At 41.4% G+C, this 19,229-nt stretch overlaps 1 protein-coding gene across 3 annotated transcripts in view; it reads right to left on the bottom strand.

The window, feature by feature from the left end:
• DUSP16 (dual specificity phosphatase 16) overlaps nucleotides 1-18,938 on the bottom strand; it is a 71,349-nt gene extending 52,411 nt beyond the window's left edge. For all 3 annotated transcript variants that reach the window (XM_069864041.1, XM_069864058.1, XM_069864049.1), the window contains exon 1: nucleotides 18,840-18,938. The gene's annotated coding sequence lies outside the window, so the exon portion shown is untranslated. The remainder of the gene's footprint in view (nucleotides 1-18,839) is intronic.
• Between the last annotated feature and the right edge of the window lie 291 nt (nucleotides 18,939-19,229).

Genomic DNA, 19,229 nt, shown 5'->3' with positions numbered 1-19,229 from the left:
TAGGTTTCATTCTGCAAAGCTATAAGAAGTAGATTTTGTACAAAATTGATTTTTATTTTAAAAACAATTTCCTCCAGTTCCAAGATGACTTAAAGGTATCAGTGACAACGATAACAAGTGAGATTAGATGCACTTGCCCTTACAAAGTCATGACAGTGATGGATAAAAGTCAATGTGTTTGTTACCCTTTTTTTTGGTCTGCTTGTACTTAATTATATTTGAAAGAAATGTTAGCTAGCTAGTTTGCCACCTGGAGTAGTTTATGGAATTTAACTTCTCCATTGAAATTCCAAGTGGCATGAAAAGACTGACCCTGGTGGCTTGAACCACAGAATGCAGGGAGTCATGGCAAAAAGACGCCTGAGAAAAGTCAGCTTCTACCAATGCACTCTGAAAGCATTTCAGATGCACAAACTTATGCAAGAAATCTTTTCCAGAAAAGACTTCATCCTTGACTGCAACTGCCCTCTTTGACAGGATTATAGCACAGGTCAAAATGTGCAGGAAGAGAGTTTTAACACAACCACAGAAGCAGAGGCCACCAGGAAAAAGGGGAAGGAGCAGCACTCCTCCCACCCCCTTCAGGCTTCTTCCTCCGCTGCCACACCACCAGGCTGCTCAAGCTAGAGTAGTAAATGCTTAGGTACACACTTCTGAAACCAAACAATCCATAACCTGGGAGCTGGGCAAAGTGAAGCACAAGTTCAAATAAGTTTTTTGAACATCCAAATTTTAATTTAGCTTAGACCGCTTCAGAACAGGCAAAATAATAATAATAAAAAAAAAAACCCATATCAAACATTTTCTTCTAGATCTATCTCGTCAACATATACTAGAATGTCTCCACAAAAATAAAACATTCTTCCTAATCTTCTTCTCACCATCAGTTTAAAAGCATAATTTTGCCAACATTCAGCTTTCTGACAGCCTACTGAAAGCATAACCCCATCAGATCTTCTTGAAAACCAGCTTTAGGCTTGGCAGGGTGACAACCTGGTATCAAAGCCATACCTTTTGGTATGCCTATGGCTATCTATGGACTCATCTACAAAGAATTCCTGCTTTGATGGTACAAACGGACTGTCCCTGCTGCCTGGCTCTGAAAACCCAAAGCCCTGTGCAACTGCTGGAAGTGCACCATTGCCTGTTACGCTATATTGCTGAAGATTTTTGGTGTGTTTAAGGTGAAACACAAGTTAGTAACTCCTTTCAGCACATGTCTGTAGAACCAAGTATGAGAAAACATCAGCATGATGATTGCTCACACAGTCTCAGCACACCATTCTTGTTCTTACAAAGCACGATCAGGACGTTTCTTAGATAAGGACCTTCCTGGGGCAGTACTCGCTCAATTACAGAGTAATTATTTAACCATGATCCCATCTGCTTTACATCCCCGTTAAAGAAAAACTTATGCAAAAGGTAAGAGCCTCGCTATGAGTCCTTGGCAGAAACATCCTCTTACCAGTGCTGTGCTGCTTGCCAAGTCATTGCTATTTGTACTTTTGAAGGTTGCAGCAGACCGTGCTAAATTTGAAGAACTTTATCATTAGAAGAAAAACTTTAAGCCTAACAGTAGGGAGTGCTTGCCATGCTTCACTAATCTTGTCAAACTATACTGTACAGACAACTACAATTAATAAAAATATTCTTAGGAAGCTTAATGACAGCTTACGAGCCATGGTTTCTTTGCTTCAGGTAGAATGGAATGAGGAAAACAGTGGGGAATAAAATTTCTCTATACTTTAGACTCCCACAACACAAAAAGCACTCCCAAGAGAAATTGCCCCACTCCAGACAGCATTTTAAGTAGCACAGATCTACCCAGGTGCATCAGTTTCTCTTTCTGCCTACCCATGGGAAAGATCTTTACTACCAGCACCTGAGCTAATGATCACAGAAAAGCACAATCTTGATCCACATTATCTACTTAAGGCATTTGAGGTGTTCCTTCTAAAAGGAGAGAATGGACAAAGCTCCAAAAACATTTGAAAAAACACTCATGCTATCACTAATCACCAAAAAGATATATAATAAAATAGCCTGCTCCTTCCCTGCATTTTGTACCTACTATTGTAGATAAGTCCCAGGACTTAAAGCAGTGGCTCCCAGATACTGTCTAGGTAGGTATCTTTTAGCACATTTCTATTTTGACAAAACCATGGTCAACTAGCATCAACTAAATGACTTACTGACTTAGAATTCATGCTTCTTTTTAAGGATACACAATCACAAAGGACCAGACTAAAAACTGAAATATGGGTACGTTTTTTCAGTATTTTTAAGGCACAATCAAACCCTCCTGGGGCCTGTCACAGACTGTCAGCCTATCCAGTATGGCTAAAGGCAATTCCCATGGCACTCCACCCAGTGCATTTAAATGCATTCAGATGTATCCATATGAAAGAGCAAGTTCCATGTCTGAACCCAGCAATTAGATAACCAATAGTTTCAGACACATCCATCTCTAGACTACTGATGCCCCAAGCAGGATAGGTCAGTTACATCCGCTATGGCAGAACCATTCAGAACTTTACAAAAAAAGCAGCCAACGTGCAAACAGCCTGGAGGTAACATTTTCATCAGGTTTACTGAGATGGGCATCTTCTGCTTGTCTCACAACAATTAAGAAAACCTTAAGGTTGAGTAATTATGAAGAAGAGCAACCCTGGGCCACCTTACATGCTTCACAGGTGTCAACTAAGCCATAAAGAATAAGAGATTAAGTCTCATGGAAGGATTGTTAATTTTGTTACTTTATTTATATTATTATCATGATCCTTTCGGTCTCAATTTTAACTAAGGAGTTACTTAATCCATTATAAAACTCTAAACATAGCTAAATTGTTTGGGGCTGAAGGTCACACTGAGAAATAAATGAGTTTGTGGCATATTACACAACCAGTTCAGTGAAAACCCCGTATTACCTCCCAGCACCTGGTGGGCTTTTAAAGACACAGTCAAATCTGAAAATGCAATCAGGAAACCTGACAATTTGTTGCAGCTTTGAGTTTCCAAAAAAACCACCCTGAAAGCAAATCTCAGTTTAACACACACAAGCACCACTGCTCGAAGTTCACAGCAAGCACCATAACAACAGTGGTCAAGGGGATGTGTCCTGTTTGAGCAGAAACAAGTTTGCACAAAGTATGCTTTGGGGACTGTCAGGAACCACCATGTGTAAACCCCACCACTTCCACAGCTCACCCCATCTTAGACTGCTGTCTCAAAATTTAGATCTGTTAAAACTTCCACAGCAAATCTAATCATACGTGAAGGAAACAGCCACTGCTTATAACGCAGTCTCAAGAGAAAAAGCAGAAAGGCAGGAATTAACACCAGAAGTTACAGAAGAACAGTGGTTTTGTTTAAGACTTACTTTGAAGATGTCATCTTGTGCATGCCAACTGCTGGCAGTCATCAACAAAAATAAATTCTTGTTGTTAACCGAAGTAATTGAAAGGACAGGCAACTTATGATGTTACTATAATATTCTTCTGGTTTTTAACCACCGCACGTTGCAATAAAAATGGTGATGGAAAGTAAACCTGATTAACTGATGACCAATCCAGAAAAATACAGCGCTAATGGCTTCACCTACAAATTAGGTAAATACATATTCAAATAGTTTCTAGCATCCTACTGAGAGGATTCCCTTTTTGCACACCCCTTTCCCACCGACTTAATTTATCTCATGACAGATTTCTCCATAGATGTCTACATCAAAGCTAGAGTTGCACCATGCCCATTTTCCTACTTGGTATTAAGATAATTTGAACGACGGATGAAAAATGCCTACCTAGGCACGTGATCTCTTCTTGCCAGTAGCACAGTAGCATTTCCTTTGCCCTTGCCTATGCTGCTCACAACTACACAGAACACTGCATCAAATGTAATTTTCCAGACCTCTTCTTTTGACCAGATGAATGCGTCTTTATTTTCTTTCAAAAGCCACATGAGATAACATGAGACCCCCATCTAACTCTCACTCCTTCCAAACATTACCTCAAAAACACTGCTTTGCCACAACATCTAGAAGGACTTTGGCATCAGTACTATGACTATGATGTCAAACAGAATTGGCTAGGTGAACACTCCTCCTCTCTGCCTCTGTGACCACCAGGCACAGAAAAAACCCTGGTCTGTGACTGGCCTCCTGGGGTCTGTTATAAGTATCTGCTTTGCTGCATGGAAGGGATACTCTAAAAGAAAGTGGATATTAAGTAAAAATAAGCTGCAACTTTGGTTTTAGATGCCAAAGCAAACAAGATTAGTACTCCATAAAGAAAATAACTGAGTTATTTACCACTTTGGAGCTCTACCAAGTATTTGATATAACCAAGCTAAAGCCTAGGACTTTAGTATGTTTTCATTCCAACTTGTTTTTGAGTAATTTGCTCTCAAGACAGCACTGATTTTCGCAGAAGAAAGATGCAATCTCTAATACCTTTTCTCTACTTCTGGAGTAACACTTCTTAATCACTCAATTTCACAACAGTGACTTAAAGAAAAAAAAAGAAGAAACAAGTTATTTTGATACGGTGTTCTCTGTGCTTAGTGTTTCATAGCAATTTTATGCTTGCAGAGATGCCATGTCATTCCGAACAGAATATATTTCAAAATTGAAACCTATCAGGAAGGAATTTAGAGAATCATGCTCCCAAAATGAAGGGAAGACAGCTGATACAGAAGTAGAGAGCATACACTGCTATCGGTCCATCCTTCCTTATTCCTTTAGTTGGCGAAGGGCACTGGTATTGCATTTGAAGTCAACTTAAGCACTCTGTATACAAGGAAACATAAGTTGCCATGAAGACTGATGAAGACTGTTTTCCCAGAGGAAAACAAAACCAAACAAACCCTAAGAAGTCTGTATATGGCTGTTAGGAGCAGGGGAGGAACAACAGGAAGGAGCAAGAAATCACTACAAATCTAGTGTATTTAATTCAGGAAAACATCAGAGCTCTTACAGTTCCCACAAACTAAACGAGGAATCACACTGTGGAAAAGGGGGAAGAGTCAAGCCAACTCTGTTTAGAGAGGGAAGTAAGGGGAGCACCATGCCAAATACAAGAGAAATTTAATTTGACAAAGGAGAACTTACACTTCAACTTAGCCTTTGAACCATGGCAAGACATGTCAAGGCACATTTTTGGTTCTGTGTTTGTTCTTTACCTAGAAATAAGAAACTAAGCTTTCCTCTTGCTCCTCACTAGGGTAATCTTAGTACTACATTGGAAAGCTGGTTTACTGTTTGTGCTAGCTCACTACTAAATGACAGTGGCCATAATGCAACCAAGTTCACTGCATTCATGGAAGAAATCCTATCAAAACTAGTACCATGCTGTTACATTTCATAAATGGGCATTAAGACCCTGCCAGTACAAAAGATCCTCAATTCATGAAGAGAGAGGAAATTAAAAGCTGCATGTTTAGCTCCCAGCTGAGTCTGAAAGTTGCAGAAGGTATACATACCGCTTCACAAGGAAAGGGAACAGGAAGCTAGGGAAGAAAAGAGTCATTATGTTTAAATGGTAACATTTTTGTGAGGTTACACAGGCCAAATGAGCATATCCCAGAAAAATGTGAATCCAAGCCTGGGTAAAGAAACAGAAAGCAGAATAAATGACAGCAGACTTAAAAAAAAAAAAAAAATTCTTTAGCAGAACAAAGAGTATCAGATCAGAAAGACATATCAAAATAATGAGAAAAATCATAAAAGCACAAAAATGGAAGGGTGATATACAAAAATGTGATACTAGCAACTAGATAATAATAGCTGAGAAAGCTGCATATCCCACATAGGATGCTGGCAAAAGTAAGTTTGAGCTAGACTAAGATGACCTACTATCAGGACCGACATGTCAAGCGAAGAAAAAAAAAAACTGACTAACTATCTAGTAAGTCGCCATTTTCTCAAGATTTATGAGGTTATTAGGGAACATAAGGGCTAAGCAGATAATAGAAATATTTAATGTTCATTAAAATCAGCTATCCCAGCATAGGTACGAAGTGTGTGTAAAACATCGTATAGATAACAGAAAAAAGAAAGGGGTGAGGGTGGGGGGTGGTGGAAATCAATAAACTTCAGTACCAGAAAAACTGGTTTAAAAGTAGCCACACAGAACCTCTGTCAGATCTGTTGACAGGCATAAAGGAACATAAGGCAAGAAACAGGGAAGGACACAGAACCACTTTTCTTCATCTGACCTAAAATGAAATTTGCCTGTGTGTCTTTGACCACATCAACTCTGTACAAAGGAACTGTATACAAACTTAGTGCAAAGTCTGTTTTGTAGCCTGTAACAAAAAGAAACTAAATTTTAAGAGGAACTTATTTGCAACCATAACCACACAGCCATCCCTTGACACTGAGGAGACAGAAAGAAAACCTTAGAGGATCAGCAGACAAAAAAGAAGGGACAAATGGATGTTTCCATTGATAAAAACAATATTGGATAAAGTTATTGGAAATTAACCACGTTTTAGGTGAATTCTTTAGCTTTGTACCTGGCTGAACAGTAGAGCTGTGTCAACAGACAGGCTACTTCAGTTAACTTGTTTGTACAAACTGACATGTAAATTTGATGCAAGTCAGCAAACCTCATTCTGCATAGTCTGCAAAAAGAAAGAAAAAAAAAAGCCTCTTCTCTCATGACAAAAGCCCTCAGTTGCCAAAAGGCCACCAAGAACAACACTAATATTGACATGGCAGGGACAGCACTTTCATCAGTAGGATGCTCTGGGTGTGTACCTGCCCTAGACATGATTTTCTGCAATACCATCTCTTCCTGCGTGGATGCCATGCATTGCAGGAATGCTACAACCGTACAGGAGCAGAGCTACAGCTAAACGAGCAGAACCCTGTTATTCTAGGCAGGACCCCAAGAAGAAGATACTGGTGTCAGCATACTATTACTCATAGTAAATGCAAAGAACACTCTAAAACCCTAAATGATTTTGAGATTGAAAGTATACAGACCCCACAGTGTTGATATTAAAAACGTCAGAAGTACTCCCTGAAGAGGAGCACAAGTACTAAGTAGAGTTGAATCGATGCCTCCCCCTTGAGCAGCAGGGAGAGAAAACACAAGCAATTAACAAGTGAGGAAAATGTGAGTTCCATATGACTACTCTGAAGACACTGGTACTGTATAAATTAATATGAGGTGAAAAGGGAAAAAAGAATCAGGTACAGTAAAAAAACAAATCGGCATTACTAGACATACATTCTCAAAAGAGAACAGTGATTTTTCATTTTACCAAGTAAACATGATATCAAAGAAATGCTTTCAAGTTTTTATATAAAGGGATTAGGTGTTCGTTTCCACTTCCTTTGAAAGGCCAAGTAATGATTAGAAATCACAAGCGTATTCAAGCAGGTAAATTTTGCCCTAGACATAGCCTCAGAAGCTTTATCTGCAAGGCTGTTTTGCTTTGCTGGCTCATTAATTGTTTTTCTTATCATACAAAATATAGTGAAATCATTTTGAATGAAAGCATTATAAGACATAAGCTGCACTAGACAGACTGTATATGCATATATACATATATGAGTATGAGCCCGTATATATAGATAAGTAGTTTGTATGCAGGTATATGTATAAACACACACACATATAGATCCTGCCACTGTTTCAACAGAAAAGCACCCTCATAGAACTGAAGTTCTAAACCTGTCAGGTAGCAAACAAGTAATTGTTTCTAATGGAGAACAAAGCTCTTGGAGGTCCAGGCAGCCAAGACAAGCCAACCCAGCTTGAATGCAACTTGAACCAAAGCTTCCAGCCTTAGTTTCCAGTGGGCAATTCCATGTAATGAATATGCCTCATGCTGCCTCTGCAGAAGATGAGTTTGGAAAGGGATTCCTCCAAGTTTCAACAATTCCCTCCTGACAGCCACGAGCTGCAACAGGTTTATCTGCTCTGCAGGACATAGGTAACTCCAACTCGTGACTTGGCCTGTGGGCCAAGCGCACAGGGAAGCCCAACAAGGGGTAAAAGACAGGTCTCTGGAACAAGAAGGAACTCCTTTGCTGGAGCACACCTGGCTAGTAAGCACTAAGGCCATCCCTACCTGCTCAACAGGCAGCCATGGGAACATGAGAGACACCCCCATCATACCTTTGGCTGATCCAAGAACTGCTGTTTCAGAGCCTCACACACCCACCCAACGAACAGGGCAGACTGAGGGGGTACGCTCCATGGCAGCTTAAAACAAACCAAGTCAGGTCTACCAGACAGCAACCATGTCCCTTATGGCAGCTCAGATGTTAATTCAACTAGCTGACTCAAGAGCTAAATCAGTCCCAAACTAACCGTACAAGCAAGTAGAATAAACAAACACATAAATAAACCACATCCAAACAATTTTCAGCCATTTCTAGTTCCTGGCTCCAGCTCACTGTGAAATCTTGAAAGCCATTAGAAGAGTGCATTTGCAGTGATGGTGGGAAGACAAGAAAAGAAGCACAGTAACTACTCTGAGCATTTGGTCCTACCTGCCACAGACATGGACACTACGCTGCACTAACTTGAGAGATCTCCACCAGTTTTAGTGGATCCATGCTAATTTCTCCCATATCACTTTTACTGCTTCTAAACCTATTTCTTTTGATCAAGAATGTCAATAGCAAGTCAGGCAGAACATAGAAGAACGAAGAGGATGGTCCACAGAGTATTCTACTGCTAAGGCTTGTCTGTGTGTCAAAAAGGAAGATAATTTAAGGTCTGGCATGGAGCAAATGACCACCTAGAGGCTACAGAGCGAACACTATGATGGATTTCTGGTCTCCTTCAAACAAAACACAAACAGGTTAGCTCAAAAAGAAGAATAGGCTACTAGAGAGTTCATTCTCTGACTCGACTTCAAGTGAAGTATGAGCAGTCATAAACACTACTCTCAGCAGTGGACTCAGGGCAGCAGCTAGAGGCAGAGGGGTTGTGTCAAGCAGCTGGAAATGAGCTGTCAAGCTCAGTAACATTTTCTACTAACACAGCTGGAAAAAGACACTTTGTCAATAGCCTTTAGATTACCATTCTTCTGCTTTCTGTACGTAGGCTAAAGCTCCTTGCAACACTGTCTAGTGGTGCTTACAAAGCACTCGCACCAATGGCAGCACATAACATTAACCAAAAACGTTAGAAGACAAATAGCAGGGTCCTGGGAAAGCTGGTACATTCATATCTGCAATGCAGTTAGAGGACATCAACCTCTTGAACCAGACACGTTCTAGAAGCAAACGCCGCATCTGTCAACTTTTTTTTTTTAAAGATAAAGGTTTCTCCTCCCTCTAGAATAGCTACATACATACCCAGTTCAAAAAAAAAGCAGCCAACAATGAATTACTAGTAGTGTGAAGAAAAATAGCAGTTCGCAACAGAAGCGTTCAGAGAAGTCATTTTCACCACTCCTTCCCACCCTCTCAGCTGCATTGGAAGACATGTCTTTATGTGGACTCAGGAGCACACTATTTGAAGGCCAAACGTCTGAACCTTACAAATTTCCAGCATGAAGATATGGTCAATCAACCAAGTCTATGCAATTTTTTAAAATAAACTCATTCTTAAATATTTATTACAGAAATGTCTAGCAATTAAGACCAAATATACAAACCCACGCAACAGTAGTCTCCCAATAGCCGCCACATTCTACACCAGCATTTCTAGTTTCTAATATGTCTTTAGTTATATGAATTATAAACGAAAATACAGGCTCATAAAGACAAAATGCACAACTTATTAATGTTTACCGATATTTAGAACATATTCCCTAGATGCATAAATTGTATTTACTCCCACAAACCCACTGAGGCTACACCTTTCCCTGTACTACCTGTGACTTATCATCAGCCTTCATTCAGCCAGCCTGTCAAATGGCTTTTACTCAAACATATAGAAAATACTTCTTCTTTTATCTACTACTACATGATTAGCATTAACTAGCCAAAGTGGAATGGTCCCATCCTGTTGTCATATTAGGACTACGTTGTCTGTCATTTAAAAGACTCATTTCCACGTGCAACTAATGCAGACCTTTTCTTTCTTTTTTTTTTTCCATCTGTTGACTCTACTTTCTCATTTTTTCCTTTTAAAATATACTATTTAAAATGTGTAAATGTAATATTTTATTATATTTTTCCAACATCTGATCAATATCTCTTCTTTGTGATTATTCCCTGTTGATTTCTCTCTCCATTTCTGTTCCTACACACATCTCCCTTTTCAAGTATTTTCAGCGACAAAAGTTGACACTCATATTACACAAATTTTGAAACTGGATGTACTATTTGAAACTTCAGCTCCAGAAAGTGGTAAGCCTGAATATATTTCCACTGCAGTGCAATTTAACCACATTTAGAGTAAAAGCAGAAGGGTCACAGCTCTGTCTACAGACATGAGAGGATATTAAACATCTAAAAGTAAATCAGAACTCATTCTGCAGAATTCTGAATTCAAGGAAGCCTGTTTTACCGCTGGTGGAGAAGCCAAAAGATGTGGTTAGATGTTGATGGTTTCATTGCTTTACCTTCATCTTGTCCCAAAGCAGCTGATCTACTTGATGCCTGTCCCACACTACCTGTGCAAAAAAAGTAATGCTGTTTTCTACCAATACGTAGACTTCTCCAGCTGTGCTTTCATGTGTAACAATAGACATTTGAAAGGGAGAGGCCTTCCAAAGAGGAAGCTATGCCTGCAGATTCTCACTTTGCCAACAGAAATGGAAGAAACGGGTAAAGAAGTGATAAATGGCTAAGCCAGAATAATGTTCGACTGTATTGAAAAGCAGTATCACCAGTTGGGACAAATACTATGCACTCAGTAGAACTGCCTTACTTTGGTGGATATAACAAGAAGATTTTTGTAGGTGTACTTTATAAGTTAGTTAAGCAAAGATACATTAAAATGTGCTAATATCAGACATCTACTTCAGTATCACGCAGGTTCCAAGCCAGGGAAAACATAATATTAAATGATTATCTTTTTTCCCTTAGGACCTCTAACATCTATCACATCCTTGAAGTTCTGTATTCATTCTTTTTTTTTTTCAAACCAATATTGAACTAGAGAGCACGCATGTCAATACTGAGGTATAATTACTTGCTGAGCACATACACACACAAAAAATTAAATGTTCAACATCCCCCCCAAATTAATCCATAACAATTTTTTTGCTTCGAAATATTTGAACACTTAAATCATCAACACAGCCTTGAAGTTTTTAAATTATTCATCAAGTCATGAAAGCCATTTTTCTGCCAAAGTAGACAGCCTATTCAGTGAAAAGGGGGAAGAAAAAAAAAAGAGGAAAAAACACCACAACTTGGCAGCCTTTAAAAATTCCCAAAACAAACACTGCATCTCTCTGAGCTAGCATTTGCTAACAGTGTCACTGTACTCAGCGTTTTTTGTGTCTCTGCCACTAAGCAGCACATAAGAACAGATAGTCCTGAAGCTTCCCAGAAGAAGATGACCTGAAACTTTAACCTGAATCAGTGCCCCTCTTCCCCATCCACCTTCCCCCCATTGCGTTAAGTCCTTATTGTTGACTGAAACAGTAGACAAAATCACCAACTGAAAAGAACATTTTGCCTATTTTAGTGCAAAACCTTGAAAATCCTCACCACAGCTCAATTAGAAAGATTAGATGATCATCGGTTGAACCCTCTCAAACTCCTGTAACTAAAAGAAAATGATTTAGCATTAAACAGCAGCTGTATCGTCACTTAGCTCTGCAGACATTTCATAGCCACTCTGCCATACTGGCTTATGTATGGGTGTTTGAATAAAAATAGCTAATGTACTTGCTCACTCTGCCATTAAATAAAGTGCCAGTACTGGTTTTGCCCATGAAAGGCAATGGTCACTCAGCTCGCATTTGCAGAAGGGTGCCAGAGGAACAGCATGCTTGAGCTCCCTCCAGTTTTCTATAGGTTTAACCATATGTGAAGGAGCAGGGGGAAAGCCACTACACGTTTCTTCGTTCCAGAACAGGTCACACCTGTAGGAGAGTTGGCAAGTCATGCAAGCCTCAGTCAGAGAAAAACATCAGTTCTGTATATTTGAGCAGGTGGAATGATGTGGTCCCTCCATGGAAAGAGTATCTTTGGAAAATCTACAATGGTAGTTAATTTTGATGCTTTTTTGTTGTTGTTGTTGTCCTGACTAATATCTTGGAGATCTACATTTGTATTACTATTCTTTTTCATCCATTTTATGCTTGATGGAGTTAACTTTCTCTCAGTAATACTTTGATAGGAAATGGGCAACAAATGGGCTACTCCTACAATCACGTCTGGGCTGGATAAACAGATTTTTCAGGCATCTTCAAAGAGGCCCACCTCAAAAATCACAGCAGACAGATGGAGTGAGCCACACTGAGGAAACAGGATTTGTTAACTGGATGGTATCCAAACATGGATCACCTAACAAGCAGAATGGAGGACTGAGAAGTTGATAGCATGTTCACAACGTGTCAACCATGAGAAGCCAGAGATTTTCACCAGCTGGACAAGAGAGCTCACTCCACTGACCAGGAAATATATATCACCATACATATTCAGAATAATAGTTACAAGCAAGAAAAAGGAAACCAGAAGGAAAATAAAGGGAGATAATGAGAAAGAAACAAGGTAGCAGAGGAAAACACAAGTACCAGCAGTTTTATCTGTTTGTCAAAACATTTCCTAAATAAGTCTTACCAGCTAGGAGTACATGAAGTTTACCATCTGTTATAAGGACGGTGACAGTTTGCCTTCAGCTGCCATGTCTTCCAAAGATATGGGACTATGAACCTATAGATGAGTCATTGTCCATCACCTCTCTTCATCAAGGCCTCAGAGCACTCACTGTAAAACCTGACAGCTTTTAGGAAATTTAAATGACATAGGAGTAGCCTGGAAGAAGGTGGTACTGCCTCATGCTGCTATTAGAAGAGATTTGCCAGCAATGCAGAACTCCAAATAGACTATTGGATGAGAGACTTTCACAGCCCATCCTCAGTTTGGAGCACACCTGCCTTGCACTCAGGGCCTTGGGACAGGCAGATGGAGCCCTACTAGAGTCATGACATCATTTGCCTTCTGATAATCTGGATTCAATCTAGTGCATACTTTCAGACTTATTTGGACCAACAACACGTCAACCCAATGCAGTTTTTGCTGGAATACTCTTTGTCCTTGCTTAAAAAATTAGAAAGCTTTATGAAAACCTGCTGAAACCAAGATGTAGCTTATTCTGTTTGCTCCCCAAGTGTTCCTAGCAAGAGGTCTCTCAAATTCTTTTATTTTTGAAAGGAGCTTCTGAGTATGAGGAGGTTAGAAAAGAGACATGTAATGCAAAGCTTCTTCCCCCTCCAGCTCTCGTCCCTCCCAGTTTTCCAGAGTTCAAACAGAATCTCATGAAACTGTCAGGGAAAGCAGAGCTGGAAAGCAAGAGCAAACACCAATCCCCACGCATAATTTCAAAAGAAAGAAGGTATGAAATCCCAACACATAAATGGGTTCTCACCTGTAACAACATCCTTGTGGGAACTGTATAAATGATAGATGCTATAGTTACTCCAGACAGCATTAAAACAAAGAGCAGAAAGTACTGTCACGCCTGTCCTTTAGGCAAACACTCTTGGTGCTTATGGCCCACCCTTGAATTTAAGGCTTGTGGGATGGCATGCTGAGAGAAGACCTGTGAAGTGCAGTTCAGACTCTTTGCATGTATTCAGAAGACGGCATTCAGAAGAGGATGGCTTCCATGCTTAAGGGGCTGTACAAACTTCATGAAATAAACACCAAAAAAGACACTCCCCTGCAAGCACCATCTCGCATGTAGAAACCCAAGTCCAGACATGGCATTTGAGTCTTTAAAGTCTAGGGTGAATGATTCTTACGCCTAGCAATCAAGAAGCAAAAGCATCACTTTGGGTTATTAAAAATGTGGTGTTTATATCCCTAACGTTATGAATTATTCAGCCTTTAAACATCTATAATATGCCAGTAGGAACAAAATGCAATACTGAATCAATTTTATTTGGTATAGTTGGAGGGGGAGGGAGAGTTGCTTTCCTATTTTGAGAGCAACATCTATGCTACACATGCAGAGCCAAAGCCTTCTAATCCAGCAGGCTGAATACATACTAGTTATTCAAACTCAAGAACGTGTGCATAAAAGGAATTTCATACAATTAGTCTCTGTTGTCCTCCTCATTTTATGCTCTCTGTAAAGTTATCATTCCAATGTTGCTACATTAGATACTCAGACCCATCTTTTTACCTCCCACAATGCCTTCAGTAACATAAAAAACATTTGACAAGCAGGCGAGGACATGTAAAAAGAGAGTATTTGTACATGCCACTGATCTACTATTTAGTCAACAAACAGGCTCAATTAATAGATTATTATAGTAAAGCAAAATCAAGTGATTCACAACGAAAACTGGTAACACTGTTCTAGTTTCAACATTAGAAACCGCGTGATATAGTTTTTTTGCCAAACTAATGTAACGGGACACAGTTATGATTTTATGAAGAAAAACTTCCATACTATTTTAGCAGATTATCCCTTCGGATAGCATTTAAAAAAAGACCTCAGGGAAGAAAAAAAATTACATTCATTCTCAAGTAATGAAAGCCTCTGCACACCTCCACTAGTGTAACTTTATTCAGTGAGCAACTGACAGAAATTTATAACATAAGCTTGAGATCAAAGAAGAGCTCACATTTAAGGAGGTCTGTGCAAGGAACTGATCCTAGTTTCTGAGAAACAGGATGAAAACTTGTACTACAAAGGTCAAAATTAGTTCCCAAGAACACATTAAAGAGAAGCTGTGTGAGTTTCTGTCGATATATGGCTCATAGTGTGACCAAGAAAGAACAGAGATAACTGACTTCCTCACAAAGAAGGACCTTATTTTAGCAGTTCCTTTCATATATTCACACAGCACAAACTTTGCAGCTTTGGATGCTGCAAGCACAGAAAAGGAGTAGCACAGAACCTCAGGAAGATCCATGGACAAAGAGACCATCCTTCATCCCCACAGGACTCCTCCTGCCACCGAGGCAACACTTTTCCCTCTTTCTTAGCCTGCCCAATTACTACTTTTGGGGTTCTTTTCAGTTGCAGAAGCATTTTGTAGGGACACAATGTGGAAAGCTGCCAGCCTTCCCACAGCCAACTCTGAGTAGGTCAGTCTTGGCTCAGCAGCAGACCACATAGCACAGCAAAAAGAAACACAAGGCCTTGAACTCATGCCCATCTTTCCTCTCATCCTCCGTACACACACCCTAAACGTAGATTTTCTTTGATTGCTGAGGAATCGTAACTCACTGTTGGCCAACATCATCTCAACTGGAGACCATGACAGCTGCCAGTGGGTCCTATCCATAAGCACAAAGAGAAATTAAGATGCCAAACTTTACCTATAATGTGTACTTTTGGCTTCCCTCAGGTGGTACGGGAAGTTACAGAATAACTATCGTGGAGACTGCTTATTTGGAGCTGCCAAGCTTTTACCAATATAAAGGTCAGGTCTGGCAAAGGAGAGAGAGAAGTGACGATCTGAACTTCCCTATTCCCCTGGTTGTCTTCAGCTGGCAGCAACATTGCAGTAGCATGGGGCATCTCAGCTTCTAGCCTTGCTCCAGAGCCAGTTTCATCACAATTAGAGTTGCATCAGGGTGGTGATGCTATTATACTAGTGGTAAAGAAAACCTTGAGGATAGCCCCCCCCCGCAAAGTAACAACTAGAAAGTAGACCGAAGCTACAGCGTTCACTTCACCTTCACGCAAATGCACGCGAATGACACCAGGTCTTCAGTTAATTGTTGGCTTTAGTGCAGGCAGATATCCTGATACACATCACCAGGCCACCCATCATCTATGGCTTTTAATTCATGCAAAAAGTAGAGGCCACGTATGCATTCAATAGCCCTAAAGAATGCCACATCACCCTTCGTTTATGAAGGAGGACACCTAATAAATCAGAGAAATATTACAGATTATGACATGATACGTCACTACACTAAATCTGGAAGCAATCTGCAAGGAACTGTAGGGAAAGGGAATGTACCATTCAATGCTACTTCCCTATTACCCAGAAAAACATCATCTTGATAATTCCTGCTTAATAATCATGGATGTACCATTACACAACCACGCACAAGATACTATGAGACTGCAAGAAACATTTAGTCATTTGATGAGCATAACAACAAATCCATACAGATAGATTCACAGGCCAAACCCAAGTTTTCTTCCCAGGGGTGAAACAAAAGTGAAAAAGGAAGGGATGTGCCAGTCCTTTCACGCCTCATCCTCTGACAGTAACCACTTTACACCATCTGGCTATTAAGGATTGTCAGCACTTGAAGATTACCCATGATGCTCTCCTGACTGCTCTTACAGGAAAGAAAAAAAAAATCAGAAGTTATAGAAAATTCAAGAGACACTGTAAAGTGAAAGCTATCACGCTGTCTCCCTTTTCTTGAGGTAAACAATGCTTCAATTGTACTTACTGTATTTCTTTGAACATCTGTACTTTGCAAAGAGTGAATATTCCTGAATAGGTCTGGGGATTAAGGAGCTGAACTTTAAAAAGATAAGTCACTGAGCAAGGCCCTCTCACTGCAAAACACATTAAAGCAGAGCTCACTTGAGGCCCAATGCAAGCAACAGAAATCAATCAATAATCTGCCTATTCAGCATTTCTTATGGAGACCAAGAAGAGAGCCTGAATTTGCCCTCCATGGGCTTCTTAAGGGCTCCATGAATCACTTGCTCATCTTAAAGTCAGAAGGGTGGCTGAACCATCCCACCATCCGGTCTCTAGTAACTCCACACAACTTCATTCAGCCCATCTCCAACTGCCGGCTGCACAGATCTCCCAGGGCAGGGTCACTTTGCCAAGGAAGGCACACAGGCACATGGCAGATACAACCACAACTCCTCCCACAGGCTGAGGGCTGGCTTGGGAGACCGAGCTCCTAGTGAAATCCATTTAACACATTCCTGTACAGCTTCTGCTGATACTGTTCCTATGGTCAGTTAAAGCTGTTCTAGCTAAAAGCAAACATCCTTGCCGGGCTAGCTGTCCTTGCTAAAAGAACAGCATGCATTTTACAGAAACAAAGATAAATTGAGCTCACTTTCTCCTACAGAAGTTTTCCCGATGTGATTTTGTTTCATTATATCTGCTTAGGTAGCTAACAAAATCAGAGCAACTGGAGCAGAAATGTATTTACGTATTTTTTAACCAAGATGTTGTGTTTTTAAAAGCTTGGTTGTGCTTGCTGGACCTTTGCATATATATTTAACCATACAGTATTTTGCCGCTACCACCTCTAGTTAGCACAAGAACTGGCATCTCCTCTGCCGCTTAACTTATTTGTTCACTTAAAAAGAGACTTTGAAATTGTACATTCAGATATACTGAGGCACTGTTGGATTAAACAAGAATAACGACCAGAATTTATTACACCTCAGACATTTTTTATAGATTCCTTCCCAAAATATTAATAAGCATACTTAGTAAATGCAGGCTTTACTTTCGAATACCACTCTCCTTTGTATCTTTTGTCATTAAAAACTAAAGCTAAAAATAAGCATACACCCCCCTCCATTGCATACTTGCTCCACATTCACATAGAAACCCCTAAACAACCAACATAAACAACCACGATGAATGCTTCAACCTCCAATGGGCAGTGGGATGAACACCATAAAAAGAAAATGAGACTTACTATTTTCCTGCCTCCCCTCAAAATACAAGAGTCTAAACCAACTCCTGTTCAGTCAGTTGTGACTTTGTAAACTCTGTATCTACCAAACCACACGCTGCCAGGAATAGCATAAATCTTAAAGCAAAAACTACAAAACCATTTTGGGGTTTTAGTTCGTTTTAGGGTTTTTTTTTTTTTCTTCTTAAGAACCCCAACACACACAAGGAGAAACAGTTCATTCTGGTTTTAGCTTCCAAACCGAGCACACATCTATTTATTCTGCTGGGTATACACTGGATGTTTGAACATAAAAGAGAAGTTAGTGATAGGTCAGACAATACAGCTTGCTACGACTACACCCTCTCACTTGAGGAAAAACCGAAAGATCGATTTTCTGTTTCAACCAGCTGAAGCGACAATAAAAGAAAGTAAATTCTCCCGGCTTTTCTTTTCCAAGAAAACCCCCCAACTTTCCTTCTGCTACCGCACCAAAGGGGTGTTTTGGCCGCTGGAGAGCCCTGCCATTGGTCAGGCTGTGCAGCACGCACATCCATACACCTTGTCCAGCACGCACTGATGTTCGCTCGGCTCCTCATCCCGGCTGCTTCAACGGGGAGGGAGGGGAGACAGAAAGTCAGGCGAGGGGACCCGTCGGGCCGCCGCACCGGTGACGGCCACCGAGTCGTTATCACTTTCCCCAGGTTAACAATTCGCTCCGCCGCTGGGCTCGCGCGGCAGCCCTCCATTTTGTCATCTGCCTCGATTTAAACGACTTCCAACGCGAAGGTAGAACTCGAACGCTTCCCCGGGAGCCCTTCGGAGCATCCCCGGCCGCTCCGGGCAGCCCGCGGGGAGCCAGCGCTGCTTATCAGCAGCTCGGAGCCTCCCCGCGCACCCCCGGGGCGCAGGGACCCTTCCCCGCACAAAAGGCTTCCCACCCCGCCTTCCACGCCTTCCCGAAGAGCGGCAGGTGGATCTCTGAAGGTGAGAAAGGCGAGGAGGAGGAGGAGGAGAGAGAGGAGGAGGAGGAGGAGGAAGGAGCGGCCGCGGGTGCCCCGCAGCAGGTAGGGGGAGCGCGGAGGTGCCGGTGATGCCAATGTCGGTACCGTCCCCTCTTCTCCCCTCTCACCTCGTTCCTCACCGCCCGGGCTGGGGCAGCGACCTGTCCTCTGCGGGCTCTCTCCTCCGGAGGTGAGGGGGTGGCGGAGAAGGGCATGCGGGGAGGAGGGAGGCAGAGCTCCCTCCTCCTCCTCCCTCTCCTCCTTCTCCTCCTCCTCCTCCTCCTCCCCGCCCCGCCCAGCCCTGCCCGCCCCCCGCACCCTTCCCGAGCTGGTCCCTGCGCTCCCCCGGGCACTTACAGCCTCCCCCCCCGCCCCCACCCCCGGCTGTCTGTCTGTCTGTCCGTCCGTCCCCTCGGCAGGGATAAAAGTTGCTGCCACCAGCCTCGCCGCTGCCGCCTCAAACAACTTTGTCTCCTCCCAGCTGCTCCCGGAGCTCCTCGTTTTCCTTCTTCATCAAT

The sequence above is a fragment of the Phaenicophaeus curvirostris genome, chromosome 1 (assembly GCF_032191515.1).
Source record: "Phaenicophaeus curvirostris isolate KB17595 chromosome 1, BPBGC_Pcur_1.0, whole genome shotgun sequence".
Taxonomy (NCBI): domain Eukaryota; kingdom Metazoa; phylum Chordata; class Aves; order Cuculiformes; family Cuculidae; genus Phaenicophaeus; species Phaenicophaeus curvirostris.
This window is presented reverse-complemented; position numbering and strand designations above follow the sequence as displayed.